At 38.5% G+C, this 20,749-nt stretch overlaps 1 protein-coding gene across 5 annotated transcripts in view; it reads right to left on the minus strand.

Moving 5' to 3' along the window:
• The window catches only part of BMPR1B (bone morphogenetic protein receptor type 1B), a 246,114-nt gene that overhangs the window by 104,960 nt on the left and 120,405 nt on the right, over positions 1–20,749 (minus strand). Inside the window, exon 4 of one of the 5 annotated variants that reach the window (XM_065691656.1) lies at positions 19,880–19,956. The exons of the other annotated variants lie outside the window; for them this stretch is intronic. The gene's annotated coding sequence lies outside the window, so the exon portion shown is untranslated. The remainder of the gene's footprint in view (positions 1–19,879; positions 19,957–20,749) is intronic. 5 annotated transcript variants of the gene reach the window in all.

Raw genomic sequence — 20,749 nt, forward strand, 5'->3', positions numbered from 1 at the left:
AATACAGACAGGAAGTCAGTGCAATGGGAACCAAATGGGAGTAATAGGACCCAGGTGGTTGGAATGGGTACAAAAAGCCATATAGATGGCCATGTACGGCACAAATTGGAGCCTGGAGATGATTATAACTGGAACCTTCCACAAGAAAGAATGTCTGTAAAATGTTAACTGTATCAGTGCAAATATCTTGGTATCTCACCACTGAGGAACAGTTGGTGAGGGGAAAGTATATAATTTACTTAGCTAATACAACCAGATGTGTTCATGCTTAAACTACCATATTAAGGAATGAATTGGTATAGGGCATTATGTGCATATAATTTTAACTTTTGAGTAGGATGAGACCTGAGCATAACAGCAGTGATTCTTTTCCTGAGTCATGATGGAATTTGCTTTAAATTTGAGTGGAGAACAGGCAGTCACAGGACAAAATTATTGGTTGAGTATAACCCACAATACTAAGTGGTATCAAAGGAAGTCTATTCAGTACCTAAGCTAGTATGGAAAATACAGTTAAGCTTTACTAACATAGTCTGCGTCACTGAAATAACTTCGTTCACTTATCTACCTCTCTATTTATTCCAAGGCAGAGGACTAACATCCGTGTACAAAAGAAGTCATGTAGAAAACACACCTAACTGATGAAAAAAGCTCTCTTGGATGAAAAATAAATACCTTTAAGAAAAGAATATCTACAGTATGGTAGAAAATGGTAACAGCTAGCCTAGGAGACAGTCAAAAACAATTTCTGGCATTGGATATATAAGGTTAATACCCTGGATAAATGTAAGGAGACTTCATAAGCCCTGACTAGCCCCACTGACAGGGAAGTAAAAGCCCATGCTCAGGACTTTGTACATTTGCATTTTATAAAGTTGTCCAGCAAAACATGTGACACAAAGACAGTGTATTGGTTTTAATACTCTTCTGCCACTGCAGAAAGATTGAGAACGTGCACACCATTTTTCTTGCTGTATTTAATAAAGCAATAGGGTTTGCTTGGCCCCTCTGGGATTCTGTGATAGCTGAAATGTGCTTTTGAGCATGTTTTTTTTTAGGAGAAGGAAGCAATCCTTTGGCAGAGGAGGGACGGAGAGAGGGAAGACATTGCTGCTGTGTATCACAGTCCAGTCTGAAATGTCTAGAAACACTTTATGTGTATATGTCCATGTTGTACACTGATGAAAAATCATTTTGGCATCAGCAACTTAGTGTAGCTATCCTACCAAGGAACAGTGACTCAAAACCTGAACTTATAAAGTCCCAAGTAATGTGGAGGTTTCAACTTACTAAAATCTCTACTGTCAAAAGAAACAGAAATTATTATAATTTCTAAATCATCTAAATATCTAAATTCTATTTAGATGACACATTATCTTAAGAACTAAAAAGATTCAAAGTACATATCATTAACAATGTATAGTTTTGGGAGTCACTGCTTTCCATTGTATAACCATTCATCTGGGTATTTGTTGCTGTTTGTTAATCTTTTATATTCCCTCCCCCCCCCTTTTATTTTTAATGAGAAGCAAAGCCTTTGTGGCATATAGCATAGACATACATAAAAACTGAAAAGGAAAAGTGAGGAAGCAATCAGAAATTTGTAAAACTATACAGAATGCAAACTAGCAAAGAACCAAGACTCTGAATGTTAAAAGCAAATGGAAGCAAAAGTCACTGCTTCCAAGATGGTAATAATGTAAAGATCAAAAACCAGAGCCAACGCCATCAGGCTGACCTATAATTTAAAGGCTGAATGTAGAAGACCCCCCTCACCAGCGCCCTTTTTTAAACTAGAATGTTAAAAATACAAAATGTCAAACTTCTGCAAAACAGAAGAACAGAGAAGATGAAGTAAATTCATAAAGCACAAAATAAATCAACACTGTGGATAAATAACATAAGTTTGGTGCCAGTAACCCAGCCGATACATTTTCTGATGGCAAACAGCCTGAAAGAGGTGGCTGGCCTTTACCAGAGTAAGAGAAAAGATCTAAGTAAATCTCATGTGAAAAACAAATGAAAAACATCTGCTAAGGACACAAATGTTTTGTTGACTGATGTCAACCACAGGAAAGCTTCCAGTATATCAGCTCTGGGCTTGCCAGCAGGTGTTGCTGCAATTATTCAGAACAATTAAAGGTGGCATTTCCAAAAACATGGAGGGCCAATAAATAAGGCAATCATGATACTGTCAACAACTGAAATGTACGTATATCTTATAAATCTTTTGAGGACCTGTGCAGCAAAGTATCTTAAAGCCAGCCACCATGGCCTCAAATTTTACCAGCTGTACCCATGTGAAATAATATCCTGCTCCATGACTGATGCTACTGAAATCCCTGAAATGACCTGATTGCTAAGATACCTCCTTTACTATGGAGTAAAATTTCACCTTGACAAAGAGATAAATAACCTAGAGAGAATATGCCAGATAGTATTTTCAGATAGCAAGTGCTTGAGTGTATGTATTTTCAATAAAAATGAACTTTCACTAATGTTGAAATTTATTATTAGGTTAACTAATTTGATTAGTCTCATTACACTATTTCATTTCTCTTTTCCTTTGCAGAATATTTCCCGTATTTATGTTATTTCGCTGTGGCTATGCTCCAGCTTACAAGAAGGCATAAAACTCAGCTCTAATATTTAGATGTCAGGTTTCTCAATATACTTAAAGTATGACTATATGTACTATATTCTCTGCCTAGGCGCACAGGCTAGCATTACTTTGTAGATCAATACCAAACACAGCATCAATCTACTTAAGCCTAAAATCTCTCCCTTCTTCCCATTAATGAACTGCATCATTCACACCCAACAACATCAGGAGCTTTTAGGGGACGTTCTCAAAATTATATCCACCTCATGATATGCTCTCCAGTCTGACTGAAATTGCATTCTTAATTCAGTCATCATTCAAAAGAAATTGGGACTTGGGTTTTTTAAGCCATTCATCTTTCTAACTACATTGATAAGAAAAACTCTATGAAAAAAACCCAAACTGGACATGAGATGACTTGCATCATTTTGAACCGCTAAATTACTGCTCACAGCAATCAACTTCCTCACATTGAATTGCAATCATGACATTGCATCCCTTGATTTGCTGTCTTGCTGCTAGAATTTTTACTGCTGACTTCAGTGGACTCTAATGGCAAAAGCAAAACCCTCTGTCATTTACATCATGCCCTGCATTTCATGGAAAATCTGAACTGAAAAGAGATAGCAACTTTTACTTCATTTGAGTTCATCTGCCCTAAGACAAGCATGCCTGGTTATTTTCATGTTATATTACGAAGACATAACCTAAATACCTGTCCTTAGGACCAAGAGTTAACCCTCCTTCCCAGGCACATTATACAAAATACCGACTTAGTGCAGATGGAGTAACCACACTGCAGTTCATTTTTCTTTTTTATAATTAATTTTCAATCATTCATACGCTTAGAGCTGAAAGTTAATTACATTCTCAAGTCACTTACTCTGAGATTAAATGGCCCCAATTCCTTATACGCCCAGAATAAGTTACTTAACACACTCGCAGCTCTCATCTTAAAAACATGCACGTTGCTATTTCCCTACAGGAAAGAAGCATTAACAGAGACTTTCAAAATCTTCTTAGGATGCAAATTGCTATTTAAGTGGTAGATACTACTTTAAAATTTAAAGAGCTCTGAGGGTGGAAGAAGTTAAAATGCTGCTAACTGGCAGAAATACTCAAAAACCTCCATGAGAGAAATAAGACCTCGTAGTGCAAGTATAGGATGAAAAGTGGTTTGGCAGAAGGGACACAATGAAATTCGTATTTGTCTCACAATGACTCCAAAGTACATGTTCTTGAGCTACGTGTTTAAAACAAATATACCCAATAAGAAAACTAGTTGTTCTTCTAACAGCCCGCTTTACAAACCACACCTGACACCTGACCTGAAGCTACGCTGCATGCTCTCTGGCTCACGTTAGAAAACAATTAACAATTTTGTTGACAATCAACAAACCAGAATAGAATCCAGCTCATTTTCTCATACTGCTATAGAGCCAATAAAAGTAAAAAGGCATCAGCATTTATTTTTGAACTAAGGAAAGCAGATATATCTTGGAAGAGAGACAGATTTTGGATCTCTGGAGAAGGATGATAGCATTTGTACACAGTCATTTTCTGACCATATATGCACTTTACAAACAATTCCCCCTATCCCACAGCATCTTAGCTGGGCTTGGTCAGAACTGGGAAAGTGACTGCATTTTAAATAGCATCCCTTTTGAGCCACATACACTGGATATGTGATTTCCTTCCCTCAAACTGCTGAAAATGGCTCCAGAAAAACTCTTTGCCTCATGACAGATGCACAGCTGGTCTCAGCTGATTAGGAAATAGAGTTAGTACCTGCCATGCAATGCCGACACTATTATAATGAAATAAGAAACATCTTTGTTCTAACTAAGTGTATCTTAAAGCAAAAAGCATGTACCATATATGTTCTTCCCATCTTTTCAGGAAGTAAAGCAGGATGGTTTGACAGAAAACAAGACCCAGCTAGCCCACACTGCTGCTGCTGACTGCTTTGGCACTGCTTTTGAAAGGACAGGCTCTGAAGCCGAAGCAGCATGGCTGGGGAGACAGAGGCACATGGAAGAAGTGCCCTGAAAGCCCCTCTGAACAAAAAGAAAAGGGACACCCCGTTTAAACCTGACTTAAAAGACTGGCTGAGACAAGGCAGGCCAGAGCAATCACAAGAAGGTTAACCTTACAAATTCATTCCATTATCCTACTGAGAAAACATGAGATAAAAGCTAGCCTCAAACCCAGGGTGACCCTGTGTACCACGTAGGGAGGAGACAAGCACTCTGAAGCAGAATAGAGGGGAACATAAGCTGGCACCTACCTGACCCGGTTTTACTGGCAAAAGATAGCTAAAAGCCATGCATCTACTAAAGCAATTAGAACTACTATGCTACACATACTTCAAACATATTAGACGTGCACTGTTCAGCACAAAGAGAAAAGAATTTTCTCAAGTGGAAAACATCCCCAGTGAAGGGCACAGCATAGCATCTCACCTCACACACTCACCTCTGAAGGCACCAGAAGCCCCTGGGCAGCTGCTGCCTAACCCCCAGAGATGCAAAGGGCTGCCCGCCAACTGCACCAACTGTGGGCCAGTCTCTGAATTCACTGGCCACGAGAAGTGTGCTGGCTCAAGTGGTTTCTTCCAAGCCAAGGCAACAATAGGGCTCTGGGCGAATGCTGAGCAACCCACATCCAGGACAAACTGGGCCAGGTTTCAGTGTGCTTGCCCCTGTTAAATACTCTCACAAGGAGGAAGAGTATTATAACACACACAGAGAAAAAATTAATTACCAAGACAAAGGTTTGCAAACTCCATCATTCACAGGTCCCACATTAATGATTAGCTAACCAAACTAGCCGCCCAGTTGGTAATTTGATTCATTGGAAAGGAAAAGGCACTCTACGGACCTTGAAAGGTTTTAGCAGAACTGCGCGTCCCAGGTCATCCTGCTTCCCCCTGCCTACACCATCTCATTGTCAAGCTCAATTTGCCAGCAAGATCCTGACAATAAACACAAAGATACATTTCAAGGTTAGTAGGCAAAACTCTTGATGGATGTCATGATAAGCCACTGTAGTGATGAAGTAAAGGAGATGCAGGGGTGGAAAGCATTGGGGTTTTTGTTTTGTTTAACAAATGACACAGCCTTATTCAATTACCACCCTTCATTTATCTTACCTTGATCAGTAATACTTCATATGTACCTATGAATACTAAAAGTAAGCAGAAAAACATTCCTGGGAACTTGAAGGATATTATTTATGGTCTAGAGGGAGAAATGAATGGTCTGCTAACCTGTCTAGATACTGATATGTAATTTTCCAAGTCAAAGCACTGGGACAATGTGCTTGTTAATTAAAAATCACACTTTACACTTATGCTTTCTGAGGTGGGATGAAATACAGTAAATAACTACGATTCACTGGCTTATTTTCATTTTTATAGAAACTGTGGTCCCACTTCAGTGCCCCTGGCACACAGTGCAAAGTCTAAGTAAAGGGTATGTTGACCTTAAGAGGGAAATATCAAACATATGGCCTGTGGGCAAAGTAACAATGTGGGCCACAAAGGCTTAAGAAAAATCAGAATATTTGTCTTCCGCTGTGAGAAACACATTCTTGAGTGCCATTTTGACATCAAAAGCAATAGGCTGAACTTTTAATTTGTGTTTTAGAACACAGAGTAGTTGCCTGGTTCTTCCTCTGCATGGTCAGTGAATCACACTCATTTTGTTAGGGTTATCCATCTTAAAATCTGTCCATGTTAGCCAATATGGAAGACAGCATCTAAACTAAAAAGCACATTAGAAGCTCATGCTCTTTTCCCAAACCCTTCTTTCTGTAGGGGTTTTGTGCATTTACAACTCCAAAGGTACAAGAATGCCAATCTAGATCAGATTTCAAGGTCTGTCTGAGGCTACCAGTATTCAACTGGTAGCAATTTAACTCCAAACCACAGAAAAGGGTTAGCAATGACCATATATTTTTTTAATACAAATATTAAACACTACAAAGAAATAAGAATCAGCAGTAAACAACAGAAAAAGAAAACCAAACCTTTTTTTTAAACAGCATAAGAACTTGACTATTCTTCATGCTCTCAGTACTCATGTATCAATTACATCATAGGCTAAGATAAACTTGAAGGAACTGTTCACAATGCAAATGCTATTTCTAAACCCGCATAAATAAGACCACGTGTAATTCTCTGCATTCTTGGTCTGTCTAAATGAGCACTGGTTAAGCATACAAGTCTTGCTCAAATAAAACTGGACTTCCTGTGCAGGGTGGGGGGAAAGATAAAGGTCAGTGATCAAGGGATTCAGTGCCCACAGATAGATACAGTCTTCTGTAAACACACATGTTGTTGAATGTGCACCTGCTCTCAGGGCAAGCAGCATTTCCCTCGGACAGTTAATACTCTCATGGTATACATACGTAACATTGTTGATGTAACCACTTTGACTAAAATTTTCTCACCCACGGGGGAAATTCACTGATCGGAAGCACTTAGTGGGGATTTGCAAATACAAATAAAACTGCAAAATGCAATACTTGCTACCAATTCCAGGAGTAAATTCCAGTGCCAGTTCAGTTTTTAAATATCGACAGCATCGTGCCAATAACACTGCTATATGGTACACCTGCAGAAAGGGTTTAAAAGTTCTGATTAGGAAGGTTTTCAGGTTAGGAAAAGAATATGCTTAGCTGTAGAAAAGGCAAAATCTCTTCCAGGAGAGATGAGAGCCAAACAGGAGCTGTCCTGAAAACAGAAAGAGCACTTATTCTAAAACCTAAATGGTTTTCTTTGGTCACCTAAATGCATTCTTGCTTTTTTAATTTGCTCTCTAATTCATCACAAAACCTGAAGAGCTCCCAAAGTCATCTTTAGCAAGCTATGGCAATGAAAAGATGCAGATGCCACTCTTCTGACACTAAAAAACTAACACAACTAAGGTGACACTGGTATAGAACGTAAATTTATGTCCATTTTCCATCTCTGAATAGTAGCATAGATTTTTATTTTTTTTAAGATCATAACAATGTAGATGAAACCAACTTGAAGACTGAAATAAATACGGAAATGTGTATTACCAGGAAACAAGATGAAGTCTGAATGGGTCATGGCCAGGAAATCCGATAGAAAGGAGTATTTTTTAAAAAGAGAGAAAGATATCTTACACTTCAATCTCTTGAAGCCAAGATCTTTCAAAAAGATATACTCAAAAATCACAGAGGGAGTGAATACTTAATTGCCTGCTCTGAATTACAGAATTTACACCCAAAAGATAGTATTTCTTAAAACAGATAAACTGCCCAGATGTTAGAAGAGTCACTCAAAACAGATACAGGTTTGAGACCCCAGCCAGTAAGCATCTCAGCATATGTACTAAGAGAAATAGCCTTGGATGGAGAGGCTTGAGAAACTCAATATTTCATAGGGTAGTGTGGGAAGTGCTCAGCCACGGTATGGGAAATAAGGGCCCACATCCCTGACATGAATCAAGCAAACCCATGAGATTAAATTTGAATTCTCCATAACCCACATATGTGCTCTCTCCATGAGGTATTAGCTATTTAACATGATGGTCTTTGTAGTTCTGGTCCTGTCTAGAAACTCATTCCCAGGCCCAAGACAGCTAAGACAGCTTTCCCAATTAAAGGTTCTTCAAAATTGATGCCTTAGAAGCTAAGCCTCCACAGTGGCATACCACCATTAGAAATAACATCAGAAATCATGCTCAGCCCTCTCCCCACTCTGATAAATGACTGAAATCCCCATAGACTACCTACCACTTTTTGTGCAGCATACCTTGTGGAAGGACTCCAACAGGCAACCTTCAACCAAGACATGCATCTATTTCTATGAGGTTACCTTTACATACTTACTTTTTTTTTTTTTTTTTAAGTCTATTTCTCCTTTCTTTTGGGGTTTTCTGGCCACACAATAATCTTATTTCCCCCACGAATGCAGAGCATGTACGACACTCTTGTAATCAACCTGATTACTCACTCCTGATGGCTGCTTCTCAGATGGAACATGAGAGTAAGCCAAACAGCAAGCAAACACAACGTGAAAGCAAACGCCCCAGTTTACACCATCCCTGGAAATCCAGCTGCTAAAGCTCAAATCATACAATGAACTTCATGCTCCAGAATGACTAAGAGAAGGGGCAGGCTGGCTTTTGACATTCAAAACACCAAAGATAACCCACATCCAACCCCACACACAGCCATGGTCATGAAGAGATACAGCCATGCCCACTAATGTATTTCTATGTCTTTGTTCCTGCTCCAATTTTAAGAGGGAGAAGGGAGCATCATAAAAAAAGTTATTCCTACTGTACTTCCCTGTGGAGCCTTCCTAGCCATCAGATTTATAAAGCCTCTGGAAGACAACTACAACCTGCTCAGCCTGGGAGTTCATCCTTTCCTGACAGCCCTCCCAGGCATTTTAACAATAGTCAGAATGCCCCAACATTAACCCCTGCGACACCCAACGCTGCTACAATTCCTACAGACACAAGCACTAAAGAGGTAGTGCGTGACTTTTCTCACCCCAGCCAGAGCAGGTAATTGGAGTTTCCATGGATAATCCCAGCAATCAGAGAGAAAATCTCTGCCTCTAACATGACCCATTAACACAGAGTTCACCGATCAGTAGGTTAACATGCCATTAAAGCATCTCTCTGTGGGGCTTAGGAAGGGTCAAGAAAACTCCATCACAAAGAACAAAAATATCTAAGGAGCTCATATGCAGTTATACCAAGGTCTTCATCAACAGGTCAAATTCAGCCCAGAGGCTATTCTCTTCCCTGTGGCGAGACCAGCAATATCTGCAAGCCTGACATTACACTCACAGCTTCCTTTGAGTATCAATTAAATATTCAAAATAGAAAATGTTTTACTAAGTTATATGGGAAAGCAAATAACCTACCTCATTATAAGGTCAGGTGGATACCATTCTGCATCAAATACTTCACCACACTGTACACATGTGCAGTTTACAGTCCCTCGTTATAAATGAGAGACCTTTTTTTCACCCATTACCAACAGGTAAGCCACTTTAGCACAGGGTAATATATACACAGAGGCAGTTACTGAAGAACAGTTTATGCTCTGTAAGGACCACGCTGATTTGCCAATGGTAAATCACATATATGCCTACAGCAGTAAAAGGCACAATAGTGAAATACAGTAATAGTAAAAACTGACAAGGTTGTGATCACCTAGGGATGCACAGTGACAACAATGAAACTCGAAGAATTTAGAGTAATGATAGTAAGCTACCATGCAAAGTCCCTTTTCAACAACTCACTTCTTATTAGTTGCCTTTTGGCCAAGATACCAGACGAAAGAGCATCCATATCACCTTCTAGCAGAAGCTCAGATAAATCTGAGTAAGGAAGAAGGAACAAAAAGGAGGTTTCACTTTGTATTTATCATTTACTGATAAACTTCAAATAGATGTAACAGCGCTATCCCTCTATAATATGCACTGGTTATAAGGCAGCTGATTCATTGTTTTATTTTTTTCTCCTCTCTATGCCCATGTACTGGAATAGCTCCATAATGAGAGAATTTCCCAGCAGATTAGTTTCAGTAATGTTAATTGTCCATATAATGTACATTTCTGTCTCACCTGTTGCATTTCCCAAAGTAGTTTCTATGTTTCTTGTGTTTGTCATAAGCAGGGTTCTAAGTGAAATATGGAATATATGATACACATAGGAAACTATGATCACCATGATCTTTAAATACATACAAGTTTTTCTACAGGTTCTCAATATAGATTGCTTTTCTTACCTGGAAACCACCACTGTTCTCCTTTACTTCTAAGTCTTAAACCAGTGAATAGTGGCTTATGTTACATGCCTCATGCGTGCAAAATGTTGGTGTTAACAAGTAAAGTTCAGGATCTAAAGTGAGCCCTATCTTGAATTTCCTTTTATTTGTTAGTTTGAGTCTCAAGCTTAAAGTTATTTTAACACACTTTTGTTTTCAACACATACTCAGTATGTGTCTAACACCCTCTGGAGTTGCAAGCCACCCTCCCACTCACCCCCAAAAATCTTCAAGCAGTGCCAAAGTCTATATTTTCTTAACTTAAAGAAGTAATTCCAGGGCTGTCAACTGATAAATTTCATTCAGGGAAACGCTGTGTTCTTTAAGCAACACATTAATCTTCTCTGAGCTAACCACAGTAAACATCAATGCTGAACTGTACAGATTTCACATGTTGCTGCCAGGAGAGAGTTTTAGAAGAATTATCCCCTTTTTAGGTAACCTGGCTTTTAAAATTACACCCTAGAATATGCAAACAAAGAAGACTAATGAACTCAGCAGCCTGTACGCACTGAGGAGGCTGTTGAAAAAGATACTGTGAGTAATGGAAAAAGGTTCATTTTTCAAAAGCTGTGGGGAGCTGCCTGTGTGAAGGTAGGTGAGGGAGAATCTCTTTCACTTTGGTTATAACAGCTTGCTGTAAACAATCATTTCCCTTCTGCTATCAGGCAATATCCTGCAGGGGTGTGTGTTCTATGTCACCTTGAACAATTCATGAAGGAGGGAGAATTTTTCTCTCCTAATAACCCATTTCCCTCCCCATCTTTTTTTAAATTCATTTATTAATTGAGGTATGCAAGAACATACATCAAGTACTGTCCTGGTCCTCTTAGAAAAACAGAGTATTGACCTGACTGCTAATACACCAGCACACAGAAGTTTGTGCCTAATTTTTTTCTTGTTTTCCACTACTAAAAGCAGTATATATAGGACAGCAGACTTGCAATGCAAGTATATCCATCTATACATCAAGAAGCAGATGCTTTAAGCCACAACCTTGACATTACTAGGAGATTTTAAATGACCCATGCTACTTTCAGTAGTGGAAGTGGGCTGCGTGTATTTCTTCTCTGATGCTAACTGACCTTTTCAAGCATGTTGCTAAATGAAGAAACCACCTGATATTCCTCTGTAACTGTATACAAAATCCCTGCACACAGAACACCCTTACACAGCAGACAGCACTATGCCTCAGTCACAACATGCACTGAACTCTTGATGCAGGGCCTTCGAAGGGCAGTGAGCTGGCTGGGAAGCTGAAGGTAAAAGTGACACTAAATCAGTTACTTACCCTCAAATGTCTTGTTTTAAATCTGTTGCTTCCACCTGGTCTTAAGGCGAAGAGGACTGCTATGATTCACCAAGAGAAGATTAAACTTGACAAGGGGTGTTTTCTTAATGTTGCTTAAATAACAGAAACCTGAAATAAAAGTGCCCTCAGCTCAGCCAAGATTTCTCTCACACTCCCTCCCTGCCTCTCTTTTCAGGACTGCTACGCAGTGGTCTATAAATATTGGCCCCAACACTTGCTCAGTGCTTTCCTTGCTGATGGCACAGGTTGGTGTTACTGTACACCGCGGCATGGCTCAGATGAAGTTCTCAGCTGCTCAGACAAAGCCATGGACTGGCTCCCCACCCCGCCTGCCTGGAAATACCATGCTGCTGCCAGCTTTACAGATGCTGCGGGCCTTTCCTGCAGGCCCAGATCAGGCCCAGAAGGGTAATTATGAGGCTTGTCTGAGAACAAAAAAATTAAAATAATAAAGAAATAATACAGCTTTCTGCAAGCAGGTGGAAAAATGGGGGAGGGGGGAAGGAGGACGAAGCATTTTGTTTCAGCCCCCTTTACAGTGCGCATCTACATAACATCTAGCTATGATTCTGGAATTTAATCCCCAAATAACGTGGATATCAAAAAAATCTGCACAAAAAATTTCTATAAAACAAGGTCTCCAAATTGAAGAAAGTGCGTGTTTGTTATAGAATTCACGCAGAAGCATTAAGACCACATGGGTATTCACAGTGTGATGAAAAATGCACGTTAACATCGCCTCTCAAAACTTCTGTCTGTAGTTAGGTATTTGGTGCCCAAACTCATATTTAAAAATTACGTACAGCATGACAGTAAGTGTGAGCCATCACTGGGGGCAGGAATCCACCGTCCTGCCCTGCAATAAATATGAGTTTCAAAGTTTAAAATCCATCCATCCACAGGGATGCAGGATCAGCATCCCTGTGAACCCGCTGATAACCTGTGCTGTTAGGATATGGGTGCCTTGAAGCAGAAAACTGAGGGAAATTGAAAAGATGGCAAGACCAGCACAAATAACTCTGTCTTTGATACACACCTTCAGTGCACACTGTGGGAAAGACACCACCAATGAAGATAAACGTCCTGACTTCAAGCAAAACATTAGATGGCATAACTGGAAGGTTTTATCCAAGCAAGACATAAAACACATCATAACTGTATTAACACTAAGAGCTACAATACTTTGTTTTATCATAAAATTGGTGTCTTTTTAAGGTAGCTTATAACCATAAAATTCTCCTTGCCCTCTGCACTTCTCTCAAGACATTATATCTACAAAAAGCAATTCTTTTCTAAGGCTTATAGGACCATCAAGCTTGTGTGATTAAGACAATCCAGTTTCTGCAGCCACTGGCACAGCCTCACATAATCCAGTGGCTAGCATCCCTGCACACCTTTGAGGTTACCAGCCAGGTCATGGCCAATGCTTACCCACCCATTTGCAGCTCAGTCCGGTGAAGAACTTTTAAAATAGCGAATTTGGAACAAAACAGGTATTTCATCTCCTGCATCGACTGAATGACATGTTAACTCTTATGCTTTACTTTCACTACTTACATCAACAACAGCTTTTGGAAGTGCTCCTAGTACCTTGTTCACAGAATTAAGGCTCTCCTTTCGCATGATTTATTTATTTTTACTGCACAGCTTGAAAAACTAACTTTATCACTAGTAATACATGAGTACTGAAGCTGACTTTGGTTAAATGGACACTGTTTATAAAACCTTGGTTTAGAAGCTTGTCATTGATGGCAGAGAAACCCTTTGTCTTTAAATGAAAATACATTTTGATGACAAGGGTAATTGCTAAGCCTTGGTGAACTGCCAGATGCAAAGCATTCCAACTAATTTGCTCATTACAAGTTTCTCAGTCATAAAACTCCTGCACATAGCTCTTATCCTCAGTGATGTACATGACAGTTTCATAATATCATTCCATCAAACTTCTAAACTGCCACAAATAAACCCTTGAATAAGCAGAAACCAGAGTGGTTTAATAAAACTGAGCAAGCAATTGAAGTATTTCTCATAGCTTTATGTGTAGTATAAGGTCAACATATTCTTGGACATCCACATTTGTTAAATACAGCGTTATCTTACATTTTTTAAAATTATACAAATTTTACCAAAACATGCATACTCCTGTACTTCTAGAAATATGTAGCATCACTTTACCATACTAATCACTACCACGCCACACAAAAGCACATTTGTTGCTACATCACTTAAGCACAAAGTCTTACAATGCAATCTGGTTATCCCTAAATTTAGGGCTATCACCAATATTAATCAAAGACCTTTTTCATTGACCAGAAACTGCCGGAGATAGCCTTCTCCCACTTCCTGAAGACCTTCTCCTTTAAACTGGGATTGATATGGTCTTCCATATAGAATTTCAAATGGGCTAACCTCTTTTTTTGACCGACATTTAGTTTGAATTCTTAATAGAGCCAGTAGTAAGGCTTGGTACCAATATAAATTTGTTTCCTGACATATTTTACTGATCTGGTGTTTAATCAGATGGTTCATCTTTTCTACTTGCCCACTGGCCTGAGGCCTGTATGGAACATGTAGTTGCCAATCAGTTTCTAATTTTTTGCTAACTTCTCATAACAATTTTGCACTGAAGTGTGAGCCCCGGTTGGCAGAAATTGCCGCTGGTGCTCCAAAATGAGGTATTATCTTGTTTAATAGCATTTTGATTACTTGTCCTGCATTATTTATTCTACAAGCAAATGCTTCTGGCCAGCCTGAAAAAGGCTTACTTAAAATATTACAACAGTACCATAAATTTTAAAAGTTGTAATTAGATGAGAGAATTCCCATGGGACACATGGGTAAATGAACAGTATGGAACAGTATAGTTCCAAAATCCCGTTTTAGTGAGACAAATACAAAGTTTCATAATCGACTAGTCTGATTTAACAAAAAAGAAAAAAAAAAACCAGAAGAATTAAGTAACTTGAAAAAAGAAAAACTGTAGTGTGAAAGAGTCAAGTTATTTGGGAAGGAAAAAGGGAATGCATCCACCGGTACAAGAAGTATTAAAGGGAAAAATGATATGCAAATATTATATGCAAATATTGATTAATATGCAAATTAATCAGTAAAAGATAGATCATGTAAACTATTTTCATTCTACTTCTGTTTCCTGACTCTGAACCTTTTTTTTTTTTCATCTCTAAGTCTCTGAATTTACCCCAAAACTAGAAATTTAATGCATCCTAGAACACCATAACAGAAGTAAGTTTTATCTGTATAGGCAGCAGCTGTATTTCCTAATTTAAAGAAAGAAGTTAATTGAAGATGTATATACTGGAATTAGCTTATATGTGTCACACTGTAAAAGATGGCTTATATTCCCCTTTAACTGTAAAAGTGAGACAAAAATCCTCCAAATTTTTTTCTGTTGCTTTCCATAATTAATAAATGCTTTAGAAACTCTGAGCTCTCCGAGCAGATGACTGAAGCAGTAAGACCAAATTCTATGGCATTTTGTACTATTACCTTTCAACCAGCCAAGAAAAATAAGAAAATAAGCATCCCTATGGGTTTTCATAATGTAGCAAAAACTTAGACAAGCCTATATTAACCACACAAGGATAGTAACATCTGTCATCTAGATTGGTACATTTTCAAATGCAGTGTATGTGGAATTGCAGTCATTCTGAGTTTGAGTACTCCATCTTCATCATAGCCTACTCTTGTGTACACTGCACAGTGGGAAAGTCTATCAGCTGTGCAGACACTAATGAATATGCCTTCAGTTTGCTTTTATGAAATCCAGAGAATTTAAAGACATGACAGCAGGCATTCACTTCTTCCACATTTTGTGACTCACTGCAGTCACCCAGCGCTACACAAGGTATTACATTTGCAGAATTGTGCTGATTATCCTCAATTCTGGAACTAAGTTTGAGTATTAAAGTTCATTTCAAACAATTATAGGTTTATAACCACTTACATTTACTATAAGGTTTCTAACCTTATAGTAAGTTTTCTAACCACTTACATGTTTATAAAAAATAAGATATCTTCTGAAACCCACTGTTGGGGTGCTTGATAACTATTAGGGACTTCATTCTGTAATGCTTACTCAATGAATACATGCTTTGACTCAGTACTGTTAGATCCACCAAATAAAGGACCCAATCTCTCTTGACTGGACCATGAGCAGGGTGACCTGCTCTCTCTCCAGTGATTAAGAGCCTCTTAAGCCTCTAGAATGGCCTGTATATATAGTCAACTGGTGGTTGGTCCCAGTCCAGCTGAGAACAACTGGACTAACTGCTGTTGACAACTGTGCCGTTTGGCTATAGCTATACACACCAGTGCAGAATGCTAGGCTAATTGTAGCTGGTAACAGTAAAGTCTTTCTCCCCACTCCTTAGAAAGGTACAATTCCAGGACAAAGAAAAGCCATTTCATTCTGAGGCACTGAATTACCTAACACTAAGAATGTCTGATGTACTGACTTAATACCAAGAAAACACATATACAATGTATGTTTATGCATACACTGTAGCACCCTCTCTTTCATACGATGCATTCTCATCGAGATCTTCAAGAATCTAGCACACAAATTTTGGCAAGAACATAAATAAGTCATGAAAGACAGCTACACTTTGAAATAATTAAAGTGAATTATGTCACAAACTTTTTTTGTCTTAGACTTGGTAAACCAGAAGGAATCCATTGGCCTCTGATGATGCCATTTCTTTATTTCAAAGACCACTAAAATTTGTGGAAATTATAGCAGGGATTTTGTCAGACAGTCATATAGGACTGTCCAGAAATTGTGAAAACTCACTTCTGCTTCATGGATGGATTCCCTATTAGGAAAATTAATTCAAACTTGGTGATCTCACACTGAAGTAAATGATGCCAAGACAGATTACATCTATTTAATTGAAGATGAAATGGACATGATAGTAATAAACTAATTGGCAGTGAAGCATACCTTGGGAGGACAACACTGAACAGTCGTTGGGAAGAGAAGCTGTTAAAAATAACTCAATCATCCACCTCATGTTTTGCTCATTTTGAAGACAATTAGCAGAGGATACATCACAGGATTAATACTGTTTGCATCCAGAAAAATAATAGCAAAAAGAAACATATTTTATTCTATCACATACATATTAAGGCTACACTGAAAAGATTCATTATTTTCAGAATAGTCACCAAATAGCTTCTATAAGCTTCAGCAAAATTTCACAGTCTATCACAGACTTTGAGAAAAGTAGTTTACCCCAAATATTTAATTTTCTTGATTTACTTTAAACATCTTTATGCTTCTACTGGTTTCAAACTAAATATTGCTTTAGGTTAAGTTATAATGAACCACGGCAATGTTGCAATTAAAATAAATAAATAGGTAGGTAGATAGATAGATGATAGATAGATAGATAGATAGATAGATAGATAGATAGATAGATAGATAGATAAAACACAAAACCACCCCAAAAACTCAAACCAGAGAGCCTAGACTTGCCAAGTGACCGCTGCATTCAAACTCTGGATTACAAGCCAGCACTTCAGACCTCCCTGTGAATGGACACATGCAGCAACCTTGGTCAGTCTGATCTCTGGGCATATGCAGTGAAGACTGCCAGGAGGAAGCTTGTAAGTAAATAACAAAGTCAGTTGTTCAAGAGCTGGATGCTAAGATCAGCTGCCAAAGTCAGCACATCTTATTTGGCACTTCAACAGCTTTTAAAAGTGCATGCATCCCAGCAGCTTCCAACCAAATCGACTCTATTTGATAAACTCTGTCTCTGTATCATCTGTCCTGGCACTGCATGGCCATATGCTACCTTAAGGGTGCCACAAAGGAGGAGCAGGGCTTCAAACTGGCTGCATATATCTGAAACAATACCTTAAAGGTACTGCAGAAAAATACAAGAGAAGTCAAACTGCTGCCTGACAGACAACACAATATACATAGATACTCTGCTTATTTAAAGCTCTTCCTGTAGTGCAGTAATTCTCTGCCAAATAGAACTACACAACGTGGGAACGTGAAATCCTCCCAAGGCAGTGCCACTGCTGACAAGTAACAGGTAAATTACTATTGTTACTTTTTAACCTGTGCGAACTTAATGGCCTCATAATAAGAAAGAAAAACCAAAAATCAATAATTAATTAAGCATGCTGGAGTTGGACTTCACCAGCTCCACATGGCAGCACTGTATCATCTTTGGGGTCTGCCACCCCAACCACAAATGTCCATCAGGAATGACTGATTTCTGCACTAGCCACCTCACTGTCATAGCATATGTTTCCCAGTGAGCCGCACAAGCAGAGGGAAGATTTAGATTCATGTCATGCCTTATGTTTAACTTTCATTCAGCATGGAAATTGTAGCACTGGATATTGTACTTTACTAGTGAACAGATAAAGAAACCATTGTTAAAACAACATTTGGTCACTTATGACAGCTTCCAAAATCTTGGAAGGCTGAAGTCAGAGGAGAAAGTTTCTCAGTAAACATAATGGATGTCTGTGGTCTAGTCAAAAACATTTTAGTGAACTGTGGGAAAAGCAGCCTGTGCGTATCTGAGTTTTTACAGCCTGAGGTCAAGCATAAGGGCTAGTTTTTAACACACCTCATTACAGTAGGGTAGCTCTTTACACTTCACAAAAATTATTTCCACATCTCTTAAAACTGATGAATAGCAGGTCAATGCCTTGGCGATAGTTTAGCGTAAAAATGCTTTCTCATTTCCTCACTCAGCCAGCACTCATTTGAGATCTTCATCTTTAAAAACAAAGTTAGTCTAAATTTTTTTTTATTCTAAAACTAACTTAGCTGTTTAATCAAGAGAAACCTTCCAGCTACATCACTGTGCTTCCCTATTCAGAAATGCTGTAAGCAACAGAAGACACAGCTATAGCGAAAGACAGTGACAATAAAAGAGATACACCTACAGATGACTTGTTTGGAATGCCCTCTTGTTGAATTATTTCCTATAAAAAGGTCAGTGAACAACTTTAACCACATAGTCTAAGTGTCAGTGTGACATTTATTGTACAGTCAAAAACCTGCTAACAATACCTTGCCACTTTGATATACCTCTACATTACTTCATCTCAGATTTGTCTGGTAAAACTAGGAGTTGTATTAACACAAAGAGCTAGTTTCACACAGTAATGCAGAGGCTGGCACGTTCTTAAAGTGAAAACAGATCAAGTGGAATTTCTTTCTTACTGAACAAATCTAGTCCCTAATGCCAGAATTTACAGGCGTAAATGACTCGCATTCATTTATTTACCAAAAGTGGATGCACAGTTAACATTACGCAGTCTGCTCTTTACTAATGAGTTCTTCCAATAAAACATGTTTTGCGTGCCACATGACTGAGCAGTGAAATAAAGGTGAACTGATCTGCAAACTATTTTGGTTGAATTTATCAGACATCCCTGTTGCCTAACGTTTCACCTGAGTTTAAAAGCGTGTCCATATGAAAGAACACCTGGGAGAATGTTGAAAAGTGGGGGAGAAAAGGCAGAGTGACAGAGTGAGAAACAGAATGAGAAACAGTCTGAAAACAGACCAATTCCTAATTTATGCAATTAGGAATTGAATAAGTAACTTAAATATAATTAAAATATTAAAATTTTAATATAATTAAAAACCTTAAACATGCTCATCCATGATACAGATTTGTAACATCGCAAGAATTACAACATGGTAAAAGGACACTTGCTCAAAGATTACTGCTTTACAATATGGGTGGCTATGCTGCCACAAAGGCTTTATGTAGTTAAGAAGAGCTTTCATCCAAACACTGTTTAAGGTCCAACCTTCACAGAATATTGAATCTACTCAGGGTAATCAACAATGCACTTGAAAGAGGGATTTGCAGAAGCACATGCTATGTACTACTCTTGCACAAACATGCAAGAGCATTGCATTCCTTGTAGAGCAATGAATGCATGTGAAATATATGATGATACATGAACTCGCTCTTTACGAGCGTGGCCAGAGGGAAGAGTCTCTTAGCTGAAATAGCTGAGAGGGGATGGGGTGGGAAGAGAAGACTAGGAACATACATTGGGCACTGCTAGAAGTTCTTTATTAACGGCTCCCTACTGTATTCCTATTTACGGGCATGCTCTTGCTCTTTCAGCATGCTGTTGCTTACCTTTGACTCTAAAGGTCTTTGTTTCCAAGTAATAAATACTTCAGACTCCAGGGAGCAGACAGGAAGATCATACATGACTCAAAAAAAAAAAAAAAAACAACCAACCTTTACTGTTGATAGATTATTGTAAGTGCTTATTCATTATTAGCTGAAATGCTATTGACTGCACACTTAATAAATAGCCTATTTGTTCTTCTCAACTGAAGCAATACTGTAACGGGACTTCTGAAGAAAAGACCATTAAAAATATAAAGACATCACAGAGCAGGTAACTTGGGGAATGTGGTTTCAGTTTTCTGTTCATCGCAACACAATTAACAAATGCTGCATCGATTAAAATTTCTGCTGCTTGAATAAAAATTTAGTGCAGGGCAGGCTGCTCACACACCCTATAAATGATGTAGAAGCTTTCAAGAAATGAGGCATTGAGCTAAACTGTAACTACCTTAGTACAGCTTTATAACAACACAAGGCAATCGTTTTCCTGTTCTCTGGACAAAAAATGGCAACCTTGGCTCTCCCAGGAAATAAATGCTGCCCTGAAGCACAAGACAACAAACGAGGTGAAGAGCTGCAAACCACCAGCAAGTTGTCAGAGCGAAAGCTACACAACTGAACATCTCCCCCTTTTAAAAGGAGTCTAATTTCATATAGAAGAAAATAACCCCATTTTAAAGGGTTTTTTTCCTAAATTTTTTCAGCTATTCACTTAATCACTGTTGATTAATGCACTGGTTTTAAGACCACACTTAATAAACTATGCGCTAAATAACTGTCACTTAATGACTACAAGAGAAAAAACAATCACCATTTAAATTGCTTAAAAGGCTTACACGCAACTAAGAAGTAGACTAGAAGCACATTGTACAG

The sequence above is a fragment of the Lathamus discolor genome, chromosome 1 (genome assembly GCF_037157495.1).
Source record: "Lathamus discolor isolate bLatDis1 chromosome 1, bLatDis1.hap1, whole genome shotgun sequence".
Classification (NCBI taxonomy): Eukaryota; Metazoa; Chordata; class Aves; order Psittaciformes; family Psittacidae; genus Lathamus; species Lathamus discolor.